Below are 25,376 nucleotides of genomic sequence, written 5' to 3'. Positions count from 1 at the left end.
ATATACAGAGGAAGAGTATGCGAGCAGTCCTGGTAAGACTTGAAAGGCTGGAGTCGATGGGGGAGAAGGGTTCCCCCTCTCTGAGGACTAGGGTAGGGGAATGGGAGGAAGAGGGCGGGTAGGGTAGGACTGGGGGGAGACAAAGGAGAAGGCTACAATTGGAATGTAATGTGAATAAGAATTTTTAAATAAATTTAAAATTTAAAAAGTAAGTAGAAATATAATTTAATTATATTTGATGCTCCTCCAGGAGATATATGCTCAGTTGCCAGTACTCATGTAAGACAGCTCACAACTGCCTGTATAACTTCCGCTCCAGGGGACAGATGTTCTCTTCTGGCTTCCAAGGGTATATACATACATGTTATATGCACACACACAGACACACACACACACAGGAAATATCATTTATAAACAATTGAAATTAATAGCAGTAAAACCTTTAATACATATTGGAAGAATCATGAGACTACATAATAAATTAATGGAAGAACTTTAAGCAATATGATTAGGCTTATATGATGAATGAAAACTCTCAGATAATATATTGTATAATATAAAAATATTACTTGTGGAAAAATAATGTGAGAAAAATAAGAAGATAATCCTAACTCATACCTTACTATCAACCTCATATCAATAATTATAATAAAAATGCATCATAGGTGTTCCTAAGTGCTCTTCAGCCTATTCTTTGCTCCTTCTAAGTATTGATACTGTCAGACATTATTTTTAATTTCTTCATAAATAAATGATGAAGGCAGCCATTTATTTCTAAGAAAGTACATTTACCAAAAGATCAACTTACCAAATTAAGCTAACAAGGGGCACAATATAAATCATCAACAATAACCAACAGGGATGGATTTTTTAACACACTGTTAATTATTCTGTAATGTATAGTTTAATGTCCACCAGCCAGATGACTAGGAACACGGCTTTCTTATCTCAAATAGTGCTATTATGAAAGTAAAATCATTGTCATTACCTCACAAGAGGTTTTAAGTATAGACCTTTTTATTTTTCTGTTGTAAATTATTCTTATTAGTAATAGAAATATCATTCTTAGAAATATTGGAGGTTTATCCCAGCCATACTTTATTTCATTTCCTCAGATGTTATTATACGTATCCATTTTAGAACTCTCATTTATAGCTTTCATAGTTCCTTTTCTCCACTGAGATATTCTAATTTTCCATTTATTATACATTCTGCCTTTGTGAGTAGAATAGAACAGAGGATACCAATGCTGCAGCAATTCAAAAGAAAAAATATATGATATTAAAAAAGTTGGGAACTTAACAAAGGATGTTTTACAACTATATGTATATCTGTACAAGATACTCAGGAGGGAAATAAATAAACATCTTTCATATAGGCATTACTGGTGAGACTCATTCCCCTTGGACTAAACATGGCAGAAGGGACAGCAGGAGTGTATGGAACAGCTGGATGTTGGCATTGCAGTTAAAAAAAAAAGCAGCCATTGTAGTCCCTTAAAGCTAGAGTATGGGCAAGCTGGAATGTTATTGCACTAACTATTTCTTGTCATACCCACCGATCCTTTCCTGAATTCTTTTAACGGAACAAATATATTGTAAGATGTAAAGAAAAGAAGACAAAATGATACAGCACAGGAACTCAAATATTGGTGAACAGAGCATGGGAAAGACATGGGAAAGAGTGAATTTCAAGGCCCAGGTGGAGGGTAGAGTAACAAGAACAACAAATTTAGTTCATTTAAACACATAGGAGTCGGTTGCTTTGTTGAGAAAAAGAACAATGAATTTAACAGAACATTTACATAATAAGATAATACATTAATGATAAAAAAATAAATCCCATATTTGACCACGTCCCCTGGATGAGGAGACCTGGGGGCACTCAGAGGAAGGATAGCAGGCTACCAAGAAGAGACTTGATACCCTATGAGCATATACAGGGGGAGGTAATCCCCCTCAGTCACAGTCATAGTGGAGGGGAGTAGAGGGAAAGCCGGAGAGAGGGAGGATACAAGGGATGGGATAGCAATTGAGATGTAATATGAATAAATTAATAAAATATTTAAAAAGAAAAAAGAAATCCAAACTAAGACACGTGGTGAAATTTGAGTAATAACATCAAATACAAGTATGCTGTGAATTGCTATGAGAGGCTGAAACACACACAGGAGTAACAATGATGACAAGACAAGGCTTAAAATAAGGAACACTCAGTTTTAATTTAAAGAAGAAAGAATTTCTTACCAAGAAGTGCCAGAGTAAAATCAACTATAATTAGCACCACACAATATGGTGATTTACACTGAAAAGGTATTTAATGCAGAGAGAGGATATTTGAAACTTTGGAAAGATTGATGAGACATTTTTGCAGATAAATCTCTTGTGGGGAAAAGAACATTTAGTTTGATATACGGAGTATATGTCATTTTCTTTCAATGATTTGTCTAAATATAACACTTCTCTCATTTGCATAAACAAACATTGGGAAAATGAGCCTCAGCCAGCAATCTTCCTTCCAGTGACAGACCATAACTACCTAATCACTCCTCTTTCTCTCCCAATACAATCAGGGTCATCAGGACTGTATCCTCCTAAGACAGACAGACACGCCTCATAGCATTGTAACAGGTGCAGCATAATCGCCTCACATGGCTTTCTGGAGATAAAAAGAAGTATTTGCTTGCATAGCTGAACATATCTGCCTGAGTTGTCTTCCTACAGATGTTATCCAGGGAATTGGGAAAAAATTGTTCATTCATGAGCAGCTTTCAAGAATCACTGCGATCTGGGGCAGCAGTGTGCTAGCAATAAAAAAAAACAGAGGCATTCACAATTCTGGGTGAAAACAATGAGATAGAAAATACATCAGATGGCTATTTACTCTTCAAGACTGCCTGAACTATTATCTTCCTGTGCTAATCTTCTAACTTCAGTGTATCGGATGACTGCAAGGAGACAGATGTGCTAACTCACAGACACTAGACAGCACTGATAAACACAAGATCTTTTTTCATTTTATGTTAGAAATAAATTTAATGTGAAAAATACAATTTTTATTTGACAGGTTTATTTATCACTCATGTATTTGTCTGCCAGTTGGTTATCTATGAATCTACCAACCCATCTGATATTTCTCAGATCCACCTTACTTTTTTCAAAAACCTGGAGAGTTAATATGCAGTTTGAGTGAGGCAAGGTGGACCCTATTTCCTCTTACAACTCTGCAGTTTTGTGCAGCAGCAGTAGATTTCAGCCAGAATCTTTACAGTTGAGTCAAATCTTGGAATAATGGCCTTTGCTAGTTCTGTCCTTCATGATGCACTCTCAGGGAATAGTAACTGATCATTCATATGGGACTTGTTCTCTTGAGTTTAGACATAGCTAGTACATAGTGAAAACACAAGCAAGCACATGCATTCATTTATATACTCTGCCCTAAGTATATTCTAGGAAGCATTACTGTTTTCTGATGAATCTTTATGCTATCATCAACTAATCCAACTCTTAACTATTTAAAAACTGTGTTCACAATGACTGAAATATTTTAACTAGTCAAAGGGGATTCATAAACTCTCATTATCAGCATGATGACTCTCAATATCTTTACTTGTTTGCATCAGTTCACTCATTATAAGGCCATCATCTATGCACAAGGTTTCAGGGTTCTATACCCATCAAGACATGACAAAACAGAAACAAGCAGGAGTTGTGGGTACATGACAATAATTCAAGTATGATAGAACTGAAGGCAAAATTATTAAAAGTTTAATGCTATCTTCAACTATATAGCAACCAGAAGTCCAACCTGGGATACTAGCCTACAAAAGATATTACACACACCACACACACACATACACACACACACACAGAGAGAGAGAGAGAGAGAGAGAGAGAGAGAGAGAGAGAGAGAGAGAGAGAGAGACAGAGAGACAGAGAGACAGAGAGACAGAGAGAGAGAGACAGACAGACAGACAGACAGAGACACAGCCACAGACACACACACACACACACACACTGATGGACTGATGGACCGGGGTGGGGGCATTCTGGAGAGAGAGTTTCAGCATCTAGCTAGCAATTATCAAGTGCCCCATTCGCTGGTGTCATAGACATGCATGTGTTCATGTTTATGTTTATAAATATTAAGAAGCAATGAGAATTCCATTTGCTATGTTTCTATTTATTACTGTTTTAGGTTAAATTGCAGATGTGTATATCCTCAATGAAATGAGCAAATGAAATGAATGATTCATGAATGAATATGTTGAGTTTGAAGGAGTTATGCTCAATGCTTTCATACTTTCCTTAAATTATGGTATTCAAGCAGATGTGTTGGCTTAGAGTCTGCTTTGATGCTGATTTCAAAGGATCCAATTGGAATGCTGCCTCAAGATATAGCAAGATTACTCATGGACTGTATGAAGACATATACTTTCTGGTGCTAACAATGAGTAGATTTAGGTTGTAGGTTTAGAAGAGGAGAGTTAGTGATAGTTAATTTTACTAATACTGATTTCAAATATACAACCCAGGATTAAAACTAAGTCCTGACGACTAGATACTGATTCTAGTCATCAAGAACCAAAGAACTTGGTTTTACATGCCTATAATACTGAAAGCAAGCAAAAAAGCAAGCAAGCAAGAAAGAAAGAAAGAAAGAAAGAAAGAAAGAAAGAAAAACATAAAAAGGGCCCCTGTCCTAAGGCAGGTGAAAAACAATAAGCTAATCCAGGCTCCACTTATGCCTAAGATTTCCTCTTCACTTCTCTTTCATCAGGGTTTTAGTGTTTCTTCAAAAAAAAAATTATTCAGTTTACATCTTTATTCTTCCCACCTCGCCTTCCAGTTCCACCCTCACTCCCTCATCTCCCCTTCCCTCTCCCCCAGTCCTCAGAAAGGGAAGCCTCCCTCCACTATCACCTGGCCTCAGTCTGCCAAGTCTTCGTCTGGACTGCCTGCATTATCTTCCTCTGTGACCTGGCAAAGCTGCCTGGCTAGGGGGAAGTGATCAATGATTGGGCACCAGAGTCAATGTCAGAGGCAATCCCTACTCCCCGTATTATTGGACCCACAAGGAGACTGCGCTGCCTATCGCCTATATCTGAGAAGAGGTGTCTAGGTCCAAACCATGCATCAGTCCTTGATTGTTGCATCAGTCTCTGCAGTCCCATGGTCCAGATTTGTTGGCCCATTGGTCTCCTTGTAGAGCACCTGTCCACTCTAGGACTGTCTATCTCCCAACTCTTCCATAAGACTCCCCGAGCTCCACCCCAAAGTTTGGCTGTGAGTTTCAGCATCTAATCCAATCCACCACTGGGTGAAGTCTTTCAGAGGACCCCAATGTAGGCTCCCTTCCTGTTACTTCTCTTCAACTGTTCCCAGGGTCTATTCTATTTGTTTTTGTTTTGTTTTGTTTTTTGTTTTTTGTTTTTTGTTTTTTGTTTTTGGTTTTTTTGAGTGACAATTAAGTATCCTCGCTGGGGCTCTGCTTGTTATTTAGCTTCTTTAAGTCTGTGTATTATGATGTGGTTATCCTGTATTATGTGGCTAATATCAGCTTATAAGTGAATATATACCATGTGTGTTTTTCTGGGTCTGTGTCTGGGTTACCTCACTCAGCATGATGTTTTCTAGTTCTATCTATTTGCCTGTAAATTTCAATTTTTCCTTGTTTTTAATAGCTGAGTAGTATTCCATTATGTAAGTGTAGCACAATTTCTTTATCCATTCTTTGGTGAGGGACATTTAGGTTGCTTCCAAATTCTGGCTATTACAAATAAGGTTGTTATGAACATAGTTAAGCAAATGTCCTTATTATGTGATGGAGCATCTTTAGGGTATATTCTCAGGAGTGGTATGGTTGGTTCTTAAGGAAGCACTATTCCTAATTTACTGAGAAAGTGCCAGATTGATTTCCAAAGTGGTTGTACAAGTTTTCACTCCCACCAGCAATGGAGGAGCATTACCCTTTCTCAATATTTATGCCAACATGTGTTGTCACTTGAGTTTTTGATATTAATCATTCTGATTGGTATAAGATAGAATCTCAGAGTTGCTTTAATTTACATTTCCCTTATGACTAAGGATGTTGAGTGTTTCTTTTAAGTGTTTCTGGGCCATTCGATATTCCTCTGTTGAGAATTCTCTATTTACCTCTGTACCTCATTTTTAATTGGATTCTATGGATTGATGGTGTTTTAATTTCTAGAGTTCTTTATATCTCTACATCTTTGTTGGATGTAGAGTTGGTGAAGATTTTTTTCCCAATCTGTAGGCTGTCTCTTCCTTCTGTTGACAATGTCCTTTGCCTTACAGAGCTATTCAATTTCATGAGGTCCCATTTATTAATTGTTGATCTTAGAGCCTGAGCCGTTTTGTTCAAGAAGTTGTCTCCTGTGCCAATGAGTTCAAGATTCTTCCCCACTTTTTCTTCTAGAAGATTTAGTGTATCTGGTTTTATGTTGAGATGTTTAACTACTTATACTGTAGTTTTGTGCAACGTGATAAGTAAGGGTTTGTTCGCATTTTTAAGTAGACGTCCAGTTAGACCGACACTGTATCTCTTGAGCTTTGTTTTGTGACCAAGTATATGGTCAGTTTTTAAGAAGGTGCCATGAGGTGCCCAGAAAGCATATTATTTTGTGTTTGGGTGAAATGTTCTGTAGATATCTGATAGGTCAATTTGTTTCATGATGTCTATTGTTTTATTATTTCTCCACTTAGTTTCTGTCTTGATGATCTACCCATTTGTTCAGAGGGAGGTATTAAAGTCTACCACTATTACTGTGTAGGGAAGGAAGTGAAATTTAAGTTTTAGTGAGGAGTACAGGCAAGGGTTCTGTGCTAGCTTTCTGTGCTCTCGCTCAGGCTGTCCTGACAGAGGTAGGTTGCTGAGCTGGAGTCTGATGTGGAGCTGTGGGACTGAGCTTTGCTGGCTTTTCTCAGCCTCTCTTCCTATAGCCAGAGGCACACCTGCTCGTTCTGAGCTAGGGTTTTGGTGCTTTATCAACAAAAGGCAAAAAGTGAAGTGGGAGTTCCAGCAATATCTGGATAGAGAAATAGAAAGGTAACTTTCCTTCCATTCTAAGTACACTTCACTCTCTTTTTAGGGTTCTCTATCGAATTTCAGTTGCTTTTCAGAAAAATATTAAAGCAACAGTCTCACTTATATTCTGCATATTTATACATATATTTTGTTTTGTTTTGTGATTTCACTTCAATACATTGTTCACTTTGTGTCTAGTGTATTTGTCTTCAAGTTATTTTCACTTCTCATCACTGCCCAAAACAATCCTCCAATGTACACAACAAATTGCTTTATTTTTCTTATTTCAATACTTTCACAACATGCATTTATTGCTTCTTATTTACAGCTATTTTAGACCCCTCTAAGATATAAAAATAGTTAATCTGATGCTAATGTTTATTTTAAAAATTTGCTCTATGCCCAGATAACTGGTGAACTCTTTCTATGATACTGATGGCAGGTGTAATCCCCATCTATCTCAACCAGTGTTCTATTGGTTTCCATATATGATCTTCATGTGTATTTTGAAAATAATGATTTACTATGTGGCTGCTTTTATTTCATTAAATGGAATATTTGTCCTTTAGAAATATACCATCTAGAAAGAGAGATAAAGTTCAGGAGCATACATACCAATAACCATGTTGAAGGGAATACTACTCAGCTATTAAAAACAAGGAATTTCCGAAATTTGTGGACAAATGGATTGAACTAGAAATGATCATAATGAGTGAGTTAACCCAGAAGTAGAAAGAGTCAAACGGTATATACTCACTTATATCTGGACCCTAGCCCAAGGGGCATGTCCGAGGAAAGTCTTCACTTACCAGGAAAGTGGGACAGAGGGGAAGACTTCCTACTGGGACTCTAGGTGAGAGAATCAAGGGAGAATGGGGAAATAGAAGGACCCAGAGGGTCCTAGAAACCTACAAGTAGATCATTATGATGGGTGGATCTGGGCCCAGGGGGCCTGCTCAAACTATGGCACCAGCCAAGGACGATACAGGCAGTAAAGTTCAAACCCCTACCCAGATCTAGCCAATGGACAGGACATTCTTCACAGTTGAGTGGAGAGTGGGGTCTTACTTTCACACGAACTCTGGTGCCCCATATTTGGCCACGTCCCCTGGATGGGGAGACCTGGTGGCACTCAGAGGAAGGATAGCAGGCTACCAAGAAGAGACTTGATACCCTATGAGCATATACAGGGGGAGGAGGTCCCCCTCAGTCACAGTCATAGGGGAGGGGAGTAAGGGGAAAATGGGAGGGAGGGAGGAATGGGGGGATAGAAGGGGTGGGAATTGAGATGTAGTATGAATAAATTAATAAAATACATTTTTTTTAAAAAGGAACAACAATTACGACAAAAATGTGTAACGCAGGAGGGAAGTCTTAGAAAAATTTGCCACAAATAGCAGACACAGAAAATTTTCTGGATAGGTATTTTAAGACAAAACATCTAACCTTTCTTAAAATCAGTTACTCAAGTACAGAGCTGGAGTTTCTATCTCTTGTGACAACAGCCATCTACAAGCACAGGAATACTTCCTTAGCCACAGTTACAACCTTCTGGAAAGCTTCACTTCCCTCTCACAGAGGAGTATGGAGAAAAATGACCGACTCTAATCTTGTTTAGAAAAATCTAAAAGAAATCTTAAATCTTGTGATGCAGCATTTTATCTAAAATGAGGTCATGTTTATTTTGATCCAGAATGAAATTTAGAATTTACATGAAAGTGCCATGGGTTCATCTTACTTAAAATGTATATGAAACAACGTGCTACATGGAACCTGTGAGTAGCCACTGCCACAAACCTAATGTAGATACTTTTTCTAACTTTTTTTTCTCTTTTCATTAATATTATGTTTTTCATCTTCGTTTTATTTCTCTGATTATTCCTCCTTTGTGTTTCTCTAAAAACATAGAATCATTTCTGTTGCTCTTCACTGTATTAAAATATTTTAAAACTAATACTAGATAATTTATTTTTACATGTAGTGGTCATCTTTACAGCAAACAGTTCATTTGCACGCTATTTCTCTCTGAAATGAAACTGTCTGTGGCCAGATGATCAACAGATTTTCTTTCCTGCCCACTTTTTCCAGCTTTCCACAAAGTTTTTTTTTTTTTATATTATCTGTGGATTATCTGTCTTCCTGGCTGGAGGAGGAAACTTCCTTCTCAAGTGGTCCCCTCCATATTCTGTGATTCTTATATATGCTCATGTGGAATCACACATTAGGGATGACTTATGCCCAACATGTAAATAATTAATTGAAGTCTCAAGAATTTGGTGCCTCCAAGTTCTTTTTTTTTCCTTTATTAATTTATTCTTGTTACATCTCAATGGTTATCCCATCCCTTGTATCCTCCCATTCTTCCCTCCCTCCCATTTCCCCTTATTCCCCTCCCCTATGACTGTTCCTGAGGGGGATTACCTCCCCCTGTATATGCTCATAGGGTATCAAGTCTCTTCCTGGTAACCTGCTGTCCTTCCTCTCCAAGTTCTGTAGCAAGTAAAAGTAACAGTTACCTGTGGATGCCAGGCTCCACACTGGTATCTCAGCTCACTTCTTACTTCCAGCCACTGCCTCAACTATAATTGAACCAAAATACAGCAAGTATAAATGTCCATTCAAACAACTCAGAACAGTTTCTCAGGTAAGAAAATACAATGTTCCTTTCAAAATAACAATGACAGGTAGTATTGATTTGTAAATTAAGGTAACATAGAAGAGGAATCTCATAAAACATTCAGCACACACTTTAAACCTGTAAGAGAGAATTGCATAAAGATTTTTTGTAAAAAAAAATTATCTTGTTTCATCAAATTAATTCTACGTTTTCTCTAAACGGTATTATATCTTTAAGCTGATTTAATTAAGCAATATATCAAATTGTTCCACTCTTAATGATAAACTGATACACCACAGTGTCAAATTCAACAGATACATATTATAATACTCAAGGTTTCCTAGTGTAACTTCTAGAAGGCTTTATTAGGTACTTTTTCGAAAGAATAAAGAATTATTTTTTAAAATCTGTCTACACAGTTTTAAGGTTTATGTTTTCAGAGAATGTATCTTTTCTAACCTTTTCTACATTCAGTAAAATGTGAATTCTGTAAGGTATTAGTTTATTGAACTTTATGACAATAACCCATTATTGGATTTTGTAATTAATTAGTCACTTTCTTAAACTACACTTTCCTACTACTGATAAATATAGTAAAGGATTGAAAACATTTTTTTTCTATTCTGTTATTCAGTCCACAGAAAATATCCATGTGGAGTCAATAGCAGGAGTGGGGAGGAGGAAAGAATTAAACCCTAATGAAAGTTAATCAAAGAGAAGCGCTTCCTTCAGGCTAGCCATGCATGTCTGTGGTTTGTCTGTCATTTATAACACTGCAGCCTCTGGTTCATAGTCAAGCAGTAATTCTGCCAGTTAATGTATCCAATTAACCCCACTAATGAGCTAATCAACAGTGTAAAATCTGTGTAAAATCACTGAGGTTCCATGATGAATGGGGAATGCACTGAACTCTCCCAGTATAAAAAGTGCTTTATTGCACGTGTTAAAGTGGTACTGTCTTATCCCTCTCAAAAGGGTAATTTATCACCAGGGACCATAAGAGTGCCATGCCCTGATAAGGCCGAGGTGGCAATAAACCCATCAGAAAATGATTATTCAGGAATGTGGAGCAATTACAATGTCTCCAGTACCCAAGTTATGGGGTGGAGAGCAAATGTGCTTTTTTGTTGATTCAGGGTAAACTTGAGAATCATCCATAACTTGTGAATGAATGATATTATGTACACCAATGAATTCATGTAAAATGCTCCATGGCAAAAAATTCTGGTATACCACACTTCTAGCACTAGTCTCCACTATTGTAGTAACTCATTATACTGTTCCATCTAGGACATTAATCATTTCTAGAAATTTCTTATGAGAATAGTCATCACAGAGTTGATTGATATATAGGAGAGATCCATGTACTTTAAAAATAGTAATCTTTTTATAGAAAAAAATCATCAAATTATAGTCTTTCGGCTATAGAATAATTAATTCTCTGTGGAAAATAAAGGCATTCCCAGTCATAAGGGAAGCTTGAGATGATTTCTTCAGAATATAAATGCTTTAGCAAGGACAGACTATGTTATCTAAATGGTCTATTTAATAGCCCAATCCCTGTCCCTGCATGCTCTTATATGTGTGTGTGTATGTGTGTGTGTGGAGAGAGAGAGAGAGAGAGAGAGAGAGAGAGAGAGAGAGAGAGAGGAGAGAGAGAGAGATTTCCCTCCTTCAACTTGTCCCCGTTCCTCCACACACACCCTTTCATCTAAATCCACACCCTTCCTTCCTTCCTTTCTTTCTTTCTTTCTTTCTTTCTTTCTTTCTTTCTTTCTTTCTTTCTTCTTTCTCTTTCCTTAGAGAAAGAAATACTATTATATTAGTCAATTGTCTAAAATATAATAATAAAGTAAAATAAAGATAATAAAAATTCAGAATAGGACAATACAAACAAATGGGGACTAAAGAGCAGAAGAACACATACAGACACAGAGACACACAAGTTTGCACACACATTAAAAACATAACTATGGAAACTGTAGACCAAATTTAAAGTAAAACTCAATGATACACTGACAAAGCAATATAAGACACAGAACATCAAAACAGCCATTGAGTTAGTTTTTGTGTTGGCCATTGACTCCTGGCTGTGGGTCCTTGGCGCACGCCTTTAATCCCAGCACTTGGGAGGCAGAGGCACGTGGATCGCTGTGAGTTTGAGGCCAGCCTGGTCTACAAAGTGAGTCCAGGACAGTCAAGGCTACACAGAGAGACCTTGTCTCGAAAAACCAAAAAAAAAAAAAGAATGGTTTATACCCAAGTTAGGTTGTTGGAGACTCTGTGTGGGTGTGTCTGTATGTGTCTGTGTGTGTCTTTTTGCAGTTATCAATTGGAGATGGCTTCTGGCTTAAGGGTGGGGTTTATGTCTACTTTTTTTCAGCACTGAAATGACATCTACCACATACCCGTGAAGGTCCTGTTCTTGCTGCCACACTCATTGTTGACCTTCTTAGAATAGAGATACTGTAGTAAAACTTACCATATTCTATCAAAACTTTACATTTAATATCACAGCCCCTGGGTACGTTGATTTTTTTTAATCAGTAAAAATTGAGAATAGAATTCAGATTAAGAACTACATCATTCTAGAAAATGTTCTACCATATTTTCTACTTGACTGATCTCAAAACCAAGCACTCTTTTCACGTGTGTGTATCAGGTCTGGTTTTCTCCCCTTTCAGTTGTGCTCTTTGAATCAAGGAATCCTTCTAGTTTTATTTAAGCACATGAAAAATTGTCTGACTGTGGATCAGCTGAGTGGCTCCACCATGCTCACCCACACTAATATCTTATTGAAAATGATCATTCAGTTATTTTAACCATAGTACTCCTCTCCAAATATATACTCTCCTGTTTCACAATGTAGCTAATAAGCTTTCAGACCATTACATTGTTGATTCTCTGTCTTCAGTGCACTTTACTCTTTATATAATCCCTCAAGATGAAACAAACTGTGTTTTTAGATTAAAAAACAACTTTATAGCTAAACATAAAAATGTTTCTCTTGCCTATTCTTCCATGTAAAAAGAACTAAAGACACAAAAGAAGTCCAACATGTTCAGCATCCTTAGCAAGGATTGTTTTGTCTATGTTGTCTAATAGTGCATTCCTCTTTTCTATCTGAAAAAAATCATCAGAATGATCCCTTTCTCCCATACATTCCAATATGTTATAGTACTGTATACTTAATTTCTCTATAGTTATTTTTCTATTGGAGTTGTTATATCTTAAAGTACCATCTCTGGAAGAATCTGTTTTGTTTTTTCTATCTTTTATTAAACATATTTTCATAACATATATTCTGATTATGATTTTTGCTCCTCCCTGTTCTTTGATATACTTCTTACCTTGCCTCCTATCTGAAACCACTTCATTTCTGATTTTATAAGTAAGCAAGCATGTTTCAATAGGATAATAAGAAAATAAAACAAAACAAACAAATAAGAATAGGATAAAACAAACAGAAGAAAATGAGCCAAACCAAAAAAAAAAATAAAGAAGAAGAAGAAGAAGAAAAATATGTAGACACAGAAACACACATAGTTGCGCATACAGGAATACTATTAAAAATTCAAAACTGGAAACAATAATATATATATACAAAAGACCTGTTACACAAAAAATAAAAATAACCACAAAAGAAATAAATTCCATGACTAAACCTCCAAAGATACTGTTGATTTCATTTTGTGTTGGCCATCCACTCCTGGGCTCATTCCTTACACTAAAGAGTGGTTTGTATCCTTACTGAGATTAATTAAACGTATTTTTATTTTTGGAACTTACCAATTGGAGATAGCATCTGGGTTATGCATGGCAGTTTGTGTCTACTTCTTTTACAGTAGGAACCACATCTACTGCAAGTTCTTGCAGCTCTGTGAATGCTACCATATTCTCTGTGAGTTCATATATACATTGGCACTGCTATGTTTAGAAGTCATTGCTTTTTTGATGTTCTCCATCATGTCTAGCTATTACAGTCTTTATGCCTTTTATCCCACAAGGCTCCCAAAAGCCTGTGAGGAGATTTTTATGGAGTCCTCTCATATAAGACTGAGTGTTCCAAATTCTCTCACTCTCTGTACATGGTCTGGCTGTGGGTTTCTACATTTATTCCCATATACTACAAGAGGAAGCATCTCTAATGATAGCTGAGCAGGACATTGATATATGAATACAGCAAATGTTTTAGGAGTCATTTTACTGCTTTGTTCCTTTAGCATTAGTATCTGGTTTTTCCCAAGTCACTAGCCTTTTCAGTCTCAGGTTCTTCACATCCTAAGAAGTATTAGGGATAGTTTCTAACTCATCATTATTAATTCAATAAGAGAGTAGTTGGTTACTCCCACTACATTTGTTCCACTGTTGCACTAGCACATCTTCCTGGCAGGTCATCATTGTAGCTCAAAGGATTTGTGGCTGGGTTGATGTTTACCTTTCTCCTTCAGTAGGACACTTCATACCTTCCAGTACTTAGAACTCATCCATAAATGTACGCTATACTCTTGTAGCCTTTACCTATTACCAAGTTCTCAAGATGGTTTAATATTTTTAGATATATGTTTTTAAAGTGTCAGTATCAGTCACAGAACCAAATTATTTATTCATCTATTCAAGGTTAAATATTTGAAACCTATTTTTTTACAGTCTGGAGTTTGGAAATCTTTCAGGTTTTGGTAAAGTTGGCTGTCACCTTCTGGCTTTCAAAACTATGGAGACCTCCATAAACCATCAACTGTAGCCATTTGTATGTTGACTGGCCATTTAATATCAAATATTTGAGTAAGGCTCATCTCAGGAATTATAAGATTACCTTGGATATTCATTATCACAAGCAACCACTACAACATTTTTAGTTTTCTTTCATTTTTAACTTCAGTTTGATGTAAGCATCATTAATGTGGTTCAAATGAAAAAATTAAATATAGAATCAAACTTACTAATATCTCTACTGAACAATGAAATAAAGAGTTAAACAATTTCAGAACCATTTTACTCAAAAGTTCTGTCCTTTAGACTCTGTCCCACCATTCAGTCATGGTCTTATCTTTTCTTTTACTCTGTTAGCTTTAGTAAAATGTCCATCCTTCCTGCAACTCTGCTGCAAAAGTTCTATAATTATTTCCCTAACTGACTTTCTTTTTTGGAAGTGAGTGGTTTTGCCACAAAAATGCTGGGAGGCAAAGGAGGTTTATTCAGTACAATTCTCAAGATGTCTGTGTTATTTCTATCCCCTATATTAGTTGGTAAAATGCATTTTTTCTCATTTCCCAGTACCTGTTAGAACCAGCCACAGGAGGCCTGAAAAGTTTATGTAAAAGCTAAACCACATAAGCAAGAAGAATACGGAGGCCTTTCCAGAAATCTATATAGCTAGTTTATTGGAAATGATTCAGAGTTGGAGAAAGGAAAACTGATTGCAAGCACAAGAACACTAGTGCATGTTTGATGTTAGGAACACTGTTTTCATTGCTTTCCATATCTGACTATGCCCAACATGTGAGAAATGCAAATAAGCTTCCTAACAAGGACTGCAGTCTAACAATATGGGAAAGACTGCATGAAATGTCACTGCAATGCCAAGAAAATACGATGTGGTCAAAAGTTGATTAAATTTTGCTGGTATGGAACTTATAAAAATGTAAAACTTTTTTTTAATGATGCTATAGTTAACAGTAAAATTGTGAAAATGTTTCACAATTCAAAACTGATTAGTGCCTTTATGTAGTCATGTACAATAAATCTACTGTATTATCTTCTTTATCAATCAGTTGCTCCTAAAAAAAATCTTCTCACTTTATGTTTGCCAAAATGAACAATGCCTTCCTTCTATTTTGAAATAAACTTTTTATTTTGTAATGGTTAATACTCAACTTTCTCCATGGTGAATGGATTATGACAATATCAGAAAAAGTAGTTTGAAATATTTTATATGTAAGACCATGAAATAGGAAAGTTCAGTGCACAATTTTATATAGAGTTGGTAAGAAAGCAAGCCTAGCTCCCAACATGTAAAACATTTCAATGTCTTCTCAGGTCTACTTTTTACGTAAAAGTGGTTCATAATACAAGCTCACAGATTATTTGGAAGCATCTTCACAAATAGGGTACAGCTCTAATTCATACATTATCCATTTATTTTCAAAATCTTTTGCATCACAAGTTCCCTATAATTACATTATTTTTATAATATATTTCTAATGCAATGAAAATACTTTGTTAGAATTTGTTTCCCATCCATGGAACCTTTGTTTTGTTTTGTTTTTAATCTAAACGTATATTCATCAAGTTTCAGTGTTTGTATGTAAAGTTCCACAAGCTTGGCCAATACCAAAAGAAGCTAAAAATTATAAAGCATAAATACTTCTTTTAAAAACTCCAAAACTAGAGACATCAAATTGTTGAAAGAGAAAAATTCTACAAAACAACAACAAAAAAGCATGCCTTCAACAAAGAGAACTAAAGCTATGCAGAAAAACAAATATAGATGACCAGATTACCTCTCACTGGGGACCCTGGAGGTCAGAAGCCAGTGTGATTCTTGCACTTTCTGAAGGTTAGTTTCATAGGTATCTGAGTTCAAAACCTCAAATTTCTTGTTTCCTTGAAAGCATGTTCCATCTCTTCATTCTTTTCCTCCTCTCTTCCATTATCTATGGGGATCCCTTCCCTCTTTAAGATGTATCACTCAGCATGCTGATATTGTCTGCATACTCATATACTTACAATAGAATTTTAATAACACTCATTCACTTAAAGGACTATGCAATACCCGCTGTATTACAGAAAATAATTGTTTCATTTGTCTAATATTCCAGAGAGAAAGTTGACCTTTCTAAAGCATTGTGATTTAAAGATTAGAATATACATAATTTCATTGGAAGGGACCAGTATTTCACATGTTATGATATAACTTATTTTTTTCTTAAAAACAAACAAAAACAACAAAGAAAAGAAAACAAACAAACAAAAAAACACAACTTCATTGGCTGCCCTGCCCTTACGCACTGCATCCTTATCCTCTAACTCTTTCCTTTACCAAAGGCAGCCGCACCCTGTTAGATGCTTCATTTCAATCTTTATTTTCACCTCATTTGTATGTATACTGGAATCTATAAAAGGACTACAGATGTAATATGTTGTAGATTTATCTTTGGGACCGTACTTACGCTGATAATAAAGAGAAAATGGAGTTCCTGTTGTCTAAGTAGTGAGTGTGATGCTTAAAGATGCATCAGGACTGCTAGCTGGCTGTTTCTACGATTTTCTGTCACCCAATAACCAATTCCATTCACAGCTCTTAGGCTCTTTCTCTGGTCCTGAAACTTTAGGTAAACTGAGGTATGAGGGTGAGCACCGAGTCAGTAAATCTTGACTTCATTTCCATGAAGTCACTTATGCTCTCCAGGGAGGCAGAAAGTTCTTTCAGACTTCTGTAATTTGAGATGTAATGTCTAGAAGTCAGCACTAATCTTGCGATTTTTTTTCTTTTAATATAATGGCACCTTTGTTCAGTCGGTATACTTTAAAATACTAGGAATCAAGTAAGTTAGCATTATGGTGAAGATTTTAAAATAGGAACTTTAATTTTCATGGCAATTTAATGGCTAGTTATAAGCAAACCCTGACTTGTAACCATATGGTTGGCCAGCATCTCTCCAAATTCAATATCAAGTCATGATTCGTGGCTGCTATGATAGAAAGTCTGTAGAAAGAACAACAGTTTGCAGAGTAAGTAATCCATGACAACGACTTTAAAAGACTTTAAAAGAACAGCTTCATCTAATACAAACTGAGGAAGATTACTATGAACTTAGAGAAGAATAAGCTTGATTAACAATAGGCTGCCATGCTGTTGAAATGATTACTTCACTGTCTGTAGTAAATAAATAAATAAATAAATAAATAAAAACTTCACCTGTTTGGTTGCAATAAATCCACTGTCAGTATTTTTGTAAACAATAGTCTCTTATGCATAATAAGATGTGGGGTCTCAGTGATGTTGTTCTATGAAGTCAACAAATGCGACATTAATTTGGCTCTATATTCTAAAGTAACAGAACTGATAGAACTATCTGCTCACCTCTGGCATGCCTTACAAAATCCCAGGAAGACAGAAAATTATGGTATGGATTAAAACTGCACCCTCTACATGAAACTTCTCAGATTGTCTTCAGCTTTCCAAAGTGTAGTGTTGCTCAGTACTTAATTTCGTTCCTTCTCTGGTAGTCGAAGTTTGAAATTTGAAGTTTCTACATTGGCATTTTCTTTTCTTTCTTTCTTTCTTTCTTTCTTTCTTTCTTTCTTTTTTGTTTTAATTTTTTATTAATTTATTCTTGGTCCATCTCAATGGTTAGCCCATCCCTTGTATCCTCCCATTCTTCCCTCCCTCCCATTTCCCCTTAATCTCCTCCCCTATGACTGTTCCTGAGGGGCATTTCCTCCCTCTGTATATGCTCATAGACTATCAAGTCTCTTCTTGGTAACCTGCTATCCTTCCTCTGAGTGCCACCAGGTCTCCCCCTCCAGGGGACATGGTCAAATATGAGGCACCAGAGTTCACTCTACTGTGGAGAATGTTCTGTCCATTGGCTAGATCTGGGTAGGGGTTTAAAGTTTAACACCTGTATTGTCCTTGGATGGTGCCTTAGTTTGAGCAGGACCCCTGGGCCCAAATCTGCCTATCATAATGTTCTACTTGTAGGTTTCTAGGAACCTCTGGATCCTTCTATTTTGCTATTCTCCCATGCTTCTCTCATCTAGAGTCCCAATAGGATGTCCTCCCCTCTGTCCCATGTTCTAGTACAAAATGTCTAGGCCATTATTACCAAGGACAGGTGTGGATGAGAAGGAAGTCTTCTGACACAAGTCCATCATTAGGGATTGTGATAAATCTCTTCTCCTTGTTGTTGAGAAATGGTCACTGCAGTTTCTGCATTCTCCATCCAACCACTGATACAGGAACAAATCAAAGCATCCCTCTCCTCCAGACTTATCCCCGCAGCTCCTCACATTTTGCACTTTCAATGTGAGTGCAAGCCAAATTTTCCACATGATCTCCTTTCACTAGCCTAGCATGTGAGGTTGACTCAAACGACAGTATGGCAATAAAAAGAGCATACTTTTATTTTGATGCAGTGCCTTGCATTGGAGTTATTCTTCCTGAGCTTACTAGAAGCCTTCTTTTGCATACAGTGCTGCAGCGTGCTTCTCAACTTTCAGTACAATGAGATTATCTTGAGCTTTTAAATACATCACTGCTGGCCACTGACCTTTTTTCTTCATCTAATTGATTTAGGAAAGATCTGTACCATATTTTGAGTGTTTATGAAATTTCCAGAGTGAGTCTAATGTGCCGTGAAATTCAAGAGTGCCCAAGTGCCAAAAGAACCATGGGACAGAGAATATGATTCACTGTCATTTGAACGTTTGTGTATTTTTTGTCTAGCTTATGAGAGGGTAATAAATCCATTGGCTTCTTGAGATTCTTATCCTAGAAATGTAAGATATGTAGGGCATTGGGTATTTTACAGGGAAAAAAAAGAGTAAACAGTGTGACTAAAGTTCTAAGGTTAGCGGAGGCCATGTAATGATATTGAAATCCTGCTCACTGCTGTGGAGGGCTCTTCACTATCGCTGTGAGCTTTCCCAGATAGGCTTTGAGAACTAGTCCAGATCCTGCCACTTAAGAAGGTAGATTGATTAAAAAAAAAAAAAGTTTGGTGAGAGGAGGTCCGTGAGTCCTGTGATGTTGGTGGTGCAGTCCTCAATTCAAACAGCAACCCCTCCTTGAACACCATCTCCTTGGCACGCACTGCACTGGGCCACAACCCGAAAGGCGGCCTGAGTGTGGTCTTATAGTCCTGCAGCAAGAGGGCATGGACAATCCACATGACATGATTTCCTTCTTTCTGGGAAACACCAGCACTGTGTTTTGGGGCTCTCAGTATGGTCCTTTGGTGGCTGTGCAGTCTCTGCTGGTCTGCGGACCAGACACAATGTGTGATTGATGCCATCTTGGATAATCTCGGATTGGGTATTTCTAATACATTGTGCTAAGCGTTTGCTCCCAGAGTGCTCTTGGGGGTGGGGGGTGAACATTTCTGTATAGCTCTGGAACACAATCCTCCTCCTCAGAATGCATCGAGGTCCTCATCTTTCAAACACAGTGATCCACACCCACCGCGCGGACCCTCGCCCGCCACACGGACCCACCAGAAACTATTTTTAAGTCAAGTTCACTTAGAAAATTTAAAGTTTATGTACATTGTTTGCAATATTAAAGCTTTTTTTACATCACCCTAAAATATTATCTTACATATTTGAGCATTGCTTTTCAAAGAAATCTGAATCATTAAAGTAGATAAATAGGTTTGTCTTTTATTTTTCAGTAATGACATTCCAAGTAAGAGACTATTAGTTTCCTTTTGTTAACACAGACCAGAGTGAATTGATTTCAAACTACAAAAGTATGTTTTATCTGAGCACTGACCAAATCTACATCAATATATATGTACTATTGTAAAAACTCTTGTTAAGTTCTCAGTAATCATGTCAGTAGGTTTACAACTCCCCTTGGATCCAGGTTCAGATACATTTGTCACCCATGGTCTTTATGGGCACTGTCACTCATATGAACATGCTCTAAAAGACACATATATGGTTAAAAATAGTGAAAGATAATTTTTAGATATTAAAAAGTGTTATTATTTTACAGCCATTGCAAATTGACTTTCTAAATTACCTCGTATGTTTCTGAACCATATCAATTCAATTTAATTCAATGATTATCTTTTTTGTGTTCACTAGTCAGAAGTTGCTCTGCACCATTAAAACCATCATTGTTTTTAGAAAAATTAAGACCCTTTGGGTAATAGGATATTGACCATATAATTGTGCAAAATTCATTATAAACACATGAAATGGTAAGCTGTTTTGCTTACTTACAGCACAGTTGTGTATTTTCAATATGAATTTTTAAAAACCTTTTATATAATCAGTAATCTGTCAGAAATATGACAAAAAGAAAATTTATAAAAATATAAGAAATAAATAATTTTTAGAAGTTATATGCAACTCCTGTCATACTGTCTCATATTTTGGGATCCTGAAATAAACTTACTGAAATGGAACAATAAGATAAAATGTCATGTTTCTTTCCCTTGGACAGTTTAAACAGCAGGAGGCATGCAGGGACTGTCAAGCGGCTTTGTCACTGCCGAATATCAAAAAAGTTTAAGATTATCTTTGGGGGAGAATTATGGTTTCTCAAGACTTAGCCTAAAACTCCTGAAGCTGCTCACTCATTTTCTGTTCACACTGGAATTTAGCACCTTTCCCAGTTGCCTAGAGTCTGGGTTTTTTTTTTAACTGCTCTGGTAGATCCTATAATGCTCAGTAGGATGGACTTTCGTATTTGAGGCACATCTTGAAAAGACCTTGCAAAGAAATCTCATTGTCCTCATTAATTGAATAGATCTGTATAGTGATTTGTTTTGTTTAAATGATATTATTCTGAAAGTTTAGACATCTCATCAACTGAAGCATAGAAAACATAAGCATAGGATATGTAGTTTGTCGGTCATGTATTATTTTGCTGATGTAAATTTACCTAATGATAAAAAGAGAGGGGACTTTTCTCTGAAAGACAGTTCATTCCAGAATTTTGGCAATGACTCTTGTAACGCTTACTTGCAACTCAAATTAATAATTTTAGTTAAGTGGAGTTACTTCCTCTGAAAAATAATGGAATTGGTTTGAATGATTAGTAGAGTCCCTTCCTACATAGTGATCAGTGTAACATGCAAGAAAAATGTATTTAAGATGCACTAGTAAGACCCACTTTTACTTAGAATTAATAGGATACCATCAAGATGCTACTGATCTTTAAAAAAAAGAATAATATAGAATAGTATTTATGAATTATCTTTAACAAAATATAAATTGGTAGTTTTTCTCTATGTAGAATAATTATGTTTTCATAATGTTCATGTTTTCAAGAGTAAAACTGATGTACATGAATACCCCAAATATATCTATAATAAATAAAAATATGAGGGATGCATATTAAAATTTACTCGATCTTCTGCTTGGAAATTTTGGGTTTCTTTTTAAATGAATTATTTGTATACTGGAAACCATGTCATTCATTATACAAATTAAATTTTATAGACAAGTGTAATATTTGTAATCCTGGTGGAAGTTCGCTTTATAGTATAAATTTGAATGAATCACTGTTTTATTGTACATTTAGTAATTTAATTATATTTTATTAACAAGGTTCTTATGATTGGATGTTAAAAACATTCAGAGACATAAATTATCAGGAGGAGAAAATATATGTGCACAGTCATCTTTAGATATACTTATCTAATCAATATTGCTCATTGTTAGCTCTACTGAGATAATTCCATAAAACAAATAGTTATGGCAACGTTGTTATGAAAGAAATTAGTCCATGTGATTCTACATGAAAAGGATCCTGCCAACAAGACATTCCATTTGTTGGATCCTAAGACAAGAATTGAAAATAAACCACTTGTTTATGCTGGATTTTCCAACAACATTCTAGATATTGGTTGAATTGAATTAAGTACTTAACATAATTACAAATTGGATATCTTGTTTAGTCCTTCACATATTGACTTATTGACAATATTTTCTGCTTTTCAAATATACTAGAATTGAAAAGGGCTTATCCAACAGCAAGTATAAATCTGGTAATTTGAAGACTCCCTGTATCTAGGAGCCATTTTTCATTCTCTCTCTAATTTTACATTAATGCTACCTTCTGCATTTCTAATATATCCTATTTTGTGGGGTTGCTGTGTGTATGCGTGTTTGTCTACATGTCCACATGTTTATGGGTCCTATGTGTTTACAGATGAATGTGCACGTGTTCATGTGTGTGCACACAAGTGAAGGCCTTGGTTGGCATGTTGTCTGGGATCTTCTTTACGCCCTTTCCTCCTTATCCATGGAGACACAGTCTCTGAATTGAGTTCGGACTCTTCTAGGCATCCAGCCAGCTCCAAGGATCCCATGTCTGCCTTCTAAGCACCCGATTACAGGTTACTATGCCCACCAAGCACTTGAATGAAACCTGGGAATCTGAATTAAAGGCTATTAAGACATTCTGTACATTAGTAATAACACATGCTCTTGGTTAGAAGCATATGTAAAATTAACTGTATACACTTGATTAACATCACATTGTGATTGTTGGTAATATTTACAAAGTAAATGAGTTCTCTTCATTATATATGTTTTTCTCCACAAATTTACCTTAATTACATTTTCATTAAATACATAGTGTGTGCAAAACACTTTCTCAATAACCCCAGTATCTAAACTAAACTACAAATTATAAGAAGCATCAACCAGCCTCACAAGCCCTGAGGGATCACTAGAAGTATTTTCAGGATATATATATATATATATATATATATATATATATATATATATATATATATATATATATATCAGAAGTTCCAAAGTTGTGAAACCAATGAATTTGTCAACTAATGACTGAACATAGCAAATCAAAATGTCCTAGCCAACTAGACAATCTCTGTGTATCATATTTAAATTATTTTCCTCTCTTGGGATGATAATTTTTTTTTGTTTTCTTTCCAACATCAAATATTCACTAAACTATGAGAGTCTTCATGTATATTTACTATTTGCTGGCTATACTAACATTGCCCTAACTGTCATATCATTAGAAGACAAACTAACCTCATTAACTTTCACAGTTAGCTTCATTGCACTTAACTTTCTTGCATCGTTTCTTCTTTTTTTCCTTTGATTTATCTTGCTATTTCCTTCTCCCTTCTTAAAGTATTTGGTTCAAACAAAGAAGAAATCATTCATTGCTTACTTTCTTCCCTTTGATGGAAAAGGATGGGAATCCCGCAGCATGAGTGCAACAAAAGGCTGATTTTGTACCCTAATCATTTAACTATTATAGTGTGGATATGGAGCTACATAAGCCAATCAGATTACTTAAATTTTACATTTAATTTTAATAAATCCTAGTATACTGTTGAAGCCAGTATATATCAATTGAAATGAAAAATAACTTTGAAACATGGTAGACCCTTTTTAGTGCTGACTTTAACATAACTAAGAATGTGATTCATGATTCCAATTAAAAAGTGGCAGTCAATTAATTATAGTGATGCTAGAATATTTGCATATTAAATTTTAGATTATTAACTGCTTTATGAGTAGCTTAATGTTAAGATGCTAGACAAAATTATGAAGAATAAAAGCATTGAAGGTTACAAAGTTTTTATAGGTTCTGAAAAAGATATAAATATCTTCACAGAAAAGTCATATAATCTTACTATTTGGTTTTAAACTTTTTAAAATATGTTTTCAATCGAACAAATTTAAGTATAAAATCTCTCATTAAGCTAAAAATTTGACTTTTGAGAAATTCTGTAAAATGGAAAATAAAAGGAAGGAAAATTAAATGGACAAATATTGATAGAGATTTATCAAGTATCTCTTCATATTCCCAGAATTACTACTTATTGCTTCATCTCATGGCTGTGAATATTCTGTGGCATATATTTTCTTATGTAAGGTTTGTGGTAATTTGACTGGTAATTACTGGACTGATTCAGATGTACACTTTTTATATCTGTCATTCAAATTGGTTTTGCAGGATGTGGAATAAAAAGTGAACAAATTTACCATTCTACTTCCTACAACCATTTGTTCCTATATGTATTATGATGTAAATGACAAACTTTATTAGCATAAACTATGTAGTAAAATCTACACTAGCATTTTTCATGTCTCCAAAGAATTCACATAGTATTACTTCATTAGCGCAGAACCTTAGCTAGTACTACCATGTTTATACCTTGCTCAGAATATCTAATTATAATTTATTTTAAAATCCTTTGTATCAAATACCATCTTAGTCATTGCAAATATAATAAAATAAGTATCACAATTTTAGTTATATAAAAAACAACTAATATCCAAATATATATGTAATTTTCCCAGTGGTATTGAAAATGGTCTTAAAGATGTTTGGCTATAGATTATTTATATATGCCTACAACTTACTTAATACTGTATTTTTCTTATACATGCTTTACATTATTTATATGAAAACCAAATAGTAATTTTATAGTATTTCATTAAACATTCAAGGTATTAAAAATTACTATTTATTTTTTAAATTTACTTATTTTCTTTATTATCATGTTTATATTTTTGCATTGGTAAATTTTTATTAGTGCTATTTCGTCTTAGGCAACTTTGACTGATAACAAATGTGTCTTTAGCACACATGTGAAGACCACAGAATAACTTTGGAGAATCTCTTTTCTTCCTCCACCCTGTAGATTCTGAGGATAAAACACAGGTTACAAGGATTGTGTGGCAAGTGCATTTATTTACCCTCTGAGTCATCTTGTCTGCCTAGTTAGTATCTTAGTTTTTAAGAGAGGCTAAATGCATGTGTGCACACACACATCATACAGAAAAACATGATAATAAATAATAGTAATAATAATAATAATAATAATAATAATAATAATAATAATGCATTTAAACAGAAATTACAGTACTTGCCAATAGTGTATGTTCATGTCAAATACACTAATGTTCAAGAAGAAAGCTTTGTATTTGTAATCTTTTTTTCCTTTTTTTTTTTTTACTTAAGTAATTTATTCAGATTACATCTCAATTG

This window comes from Acomys minous (genome assembly GCF_964271855.1).
Source record: "Acomys minous genome assembly, chromosome: 14".
In the NCBI taxonomy this organism is placed as follows: Eukaryota; Metazoa; Chordata; class Mammalia; order Rodentia; family Muridae; genus Acomys; species Acomys minous.
The sequence above is the reverse complement of the archived record's forward strand: the minus strand, read 5'-3'. Positions refer to the sequence as shown.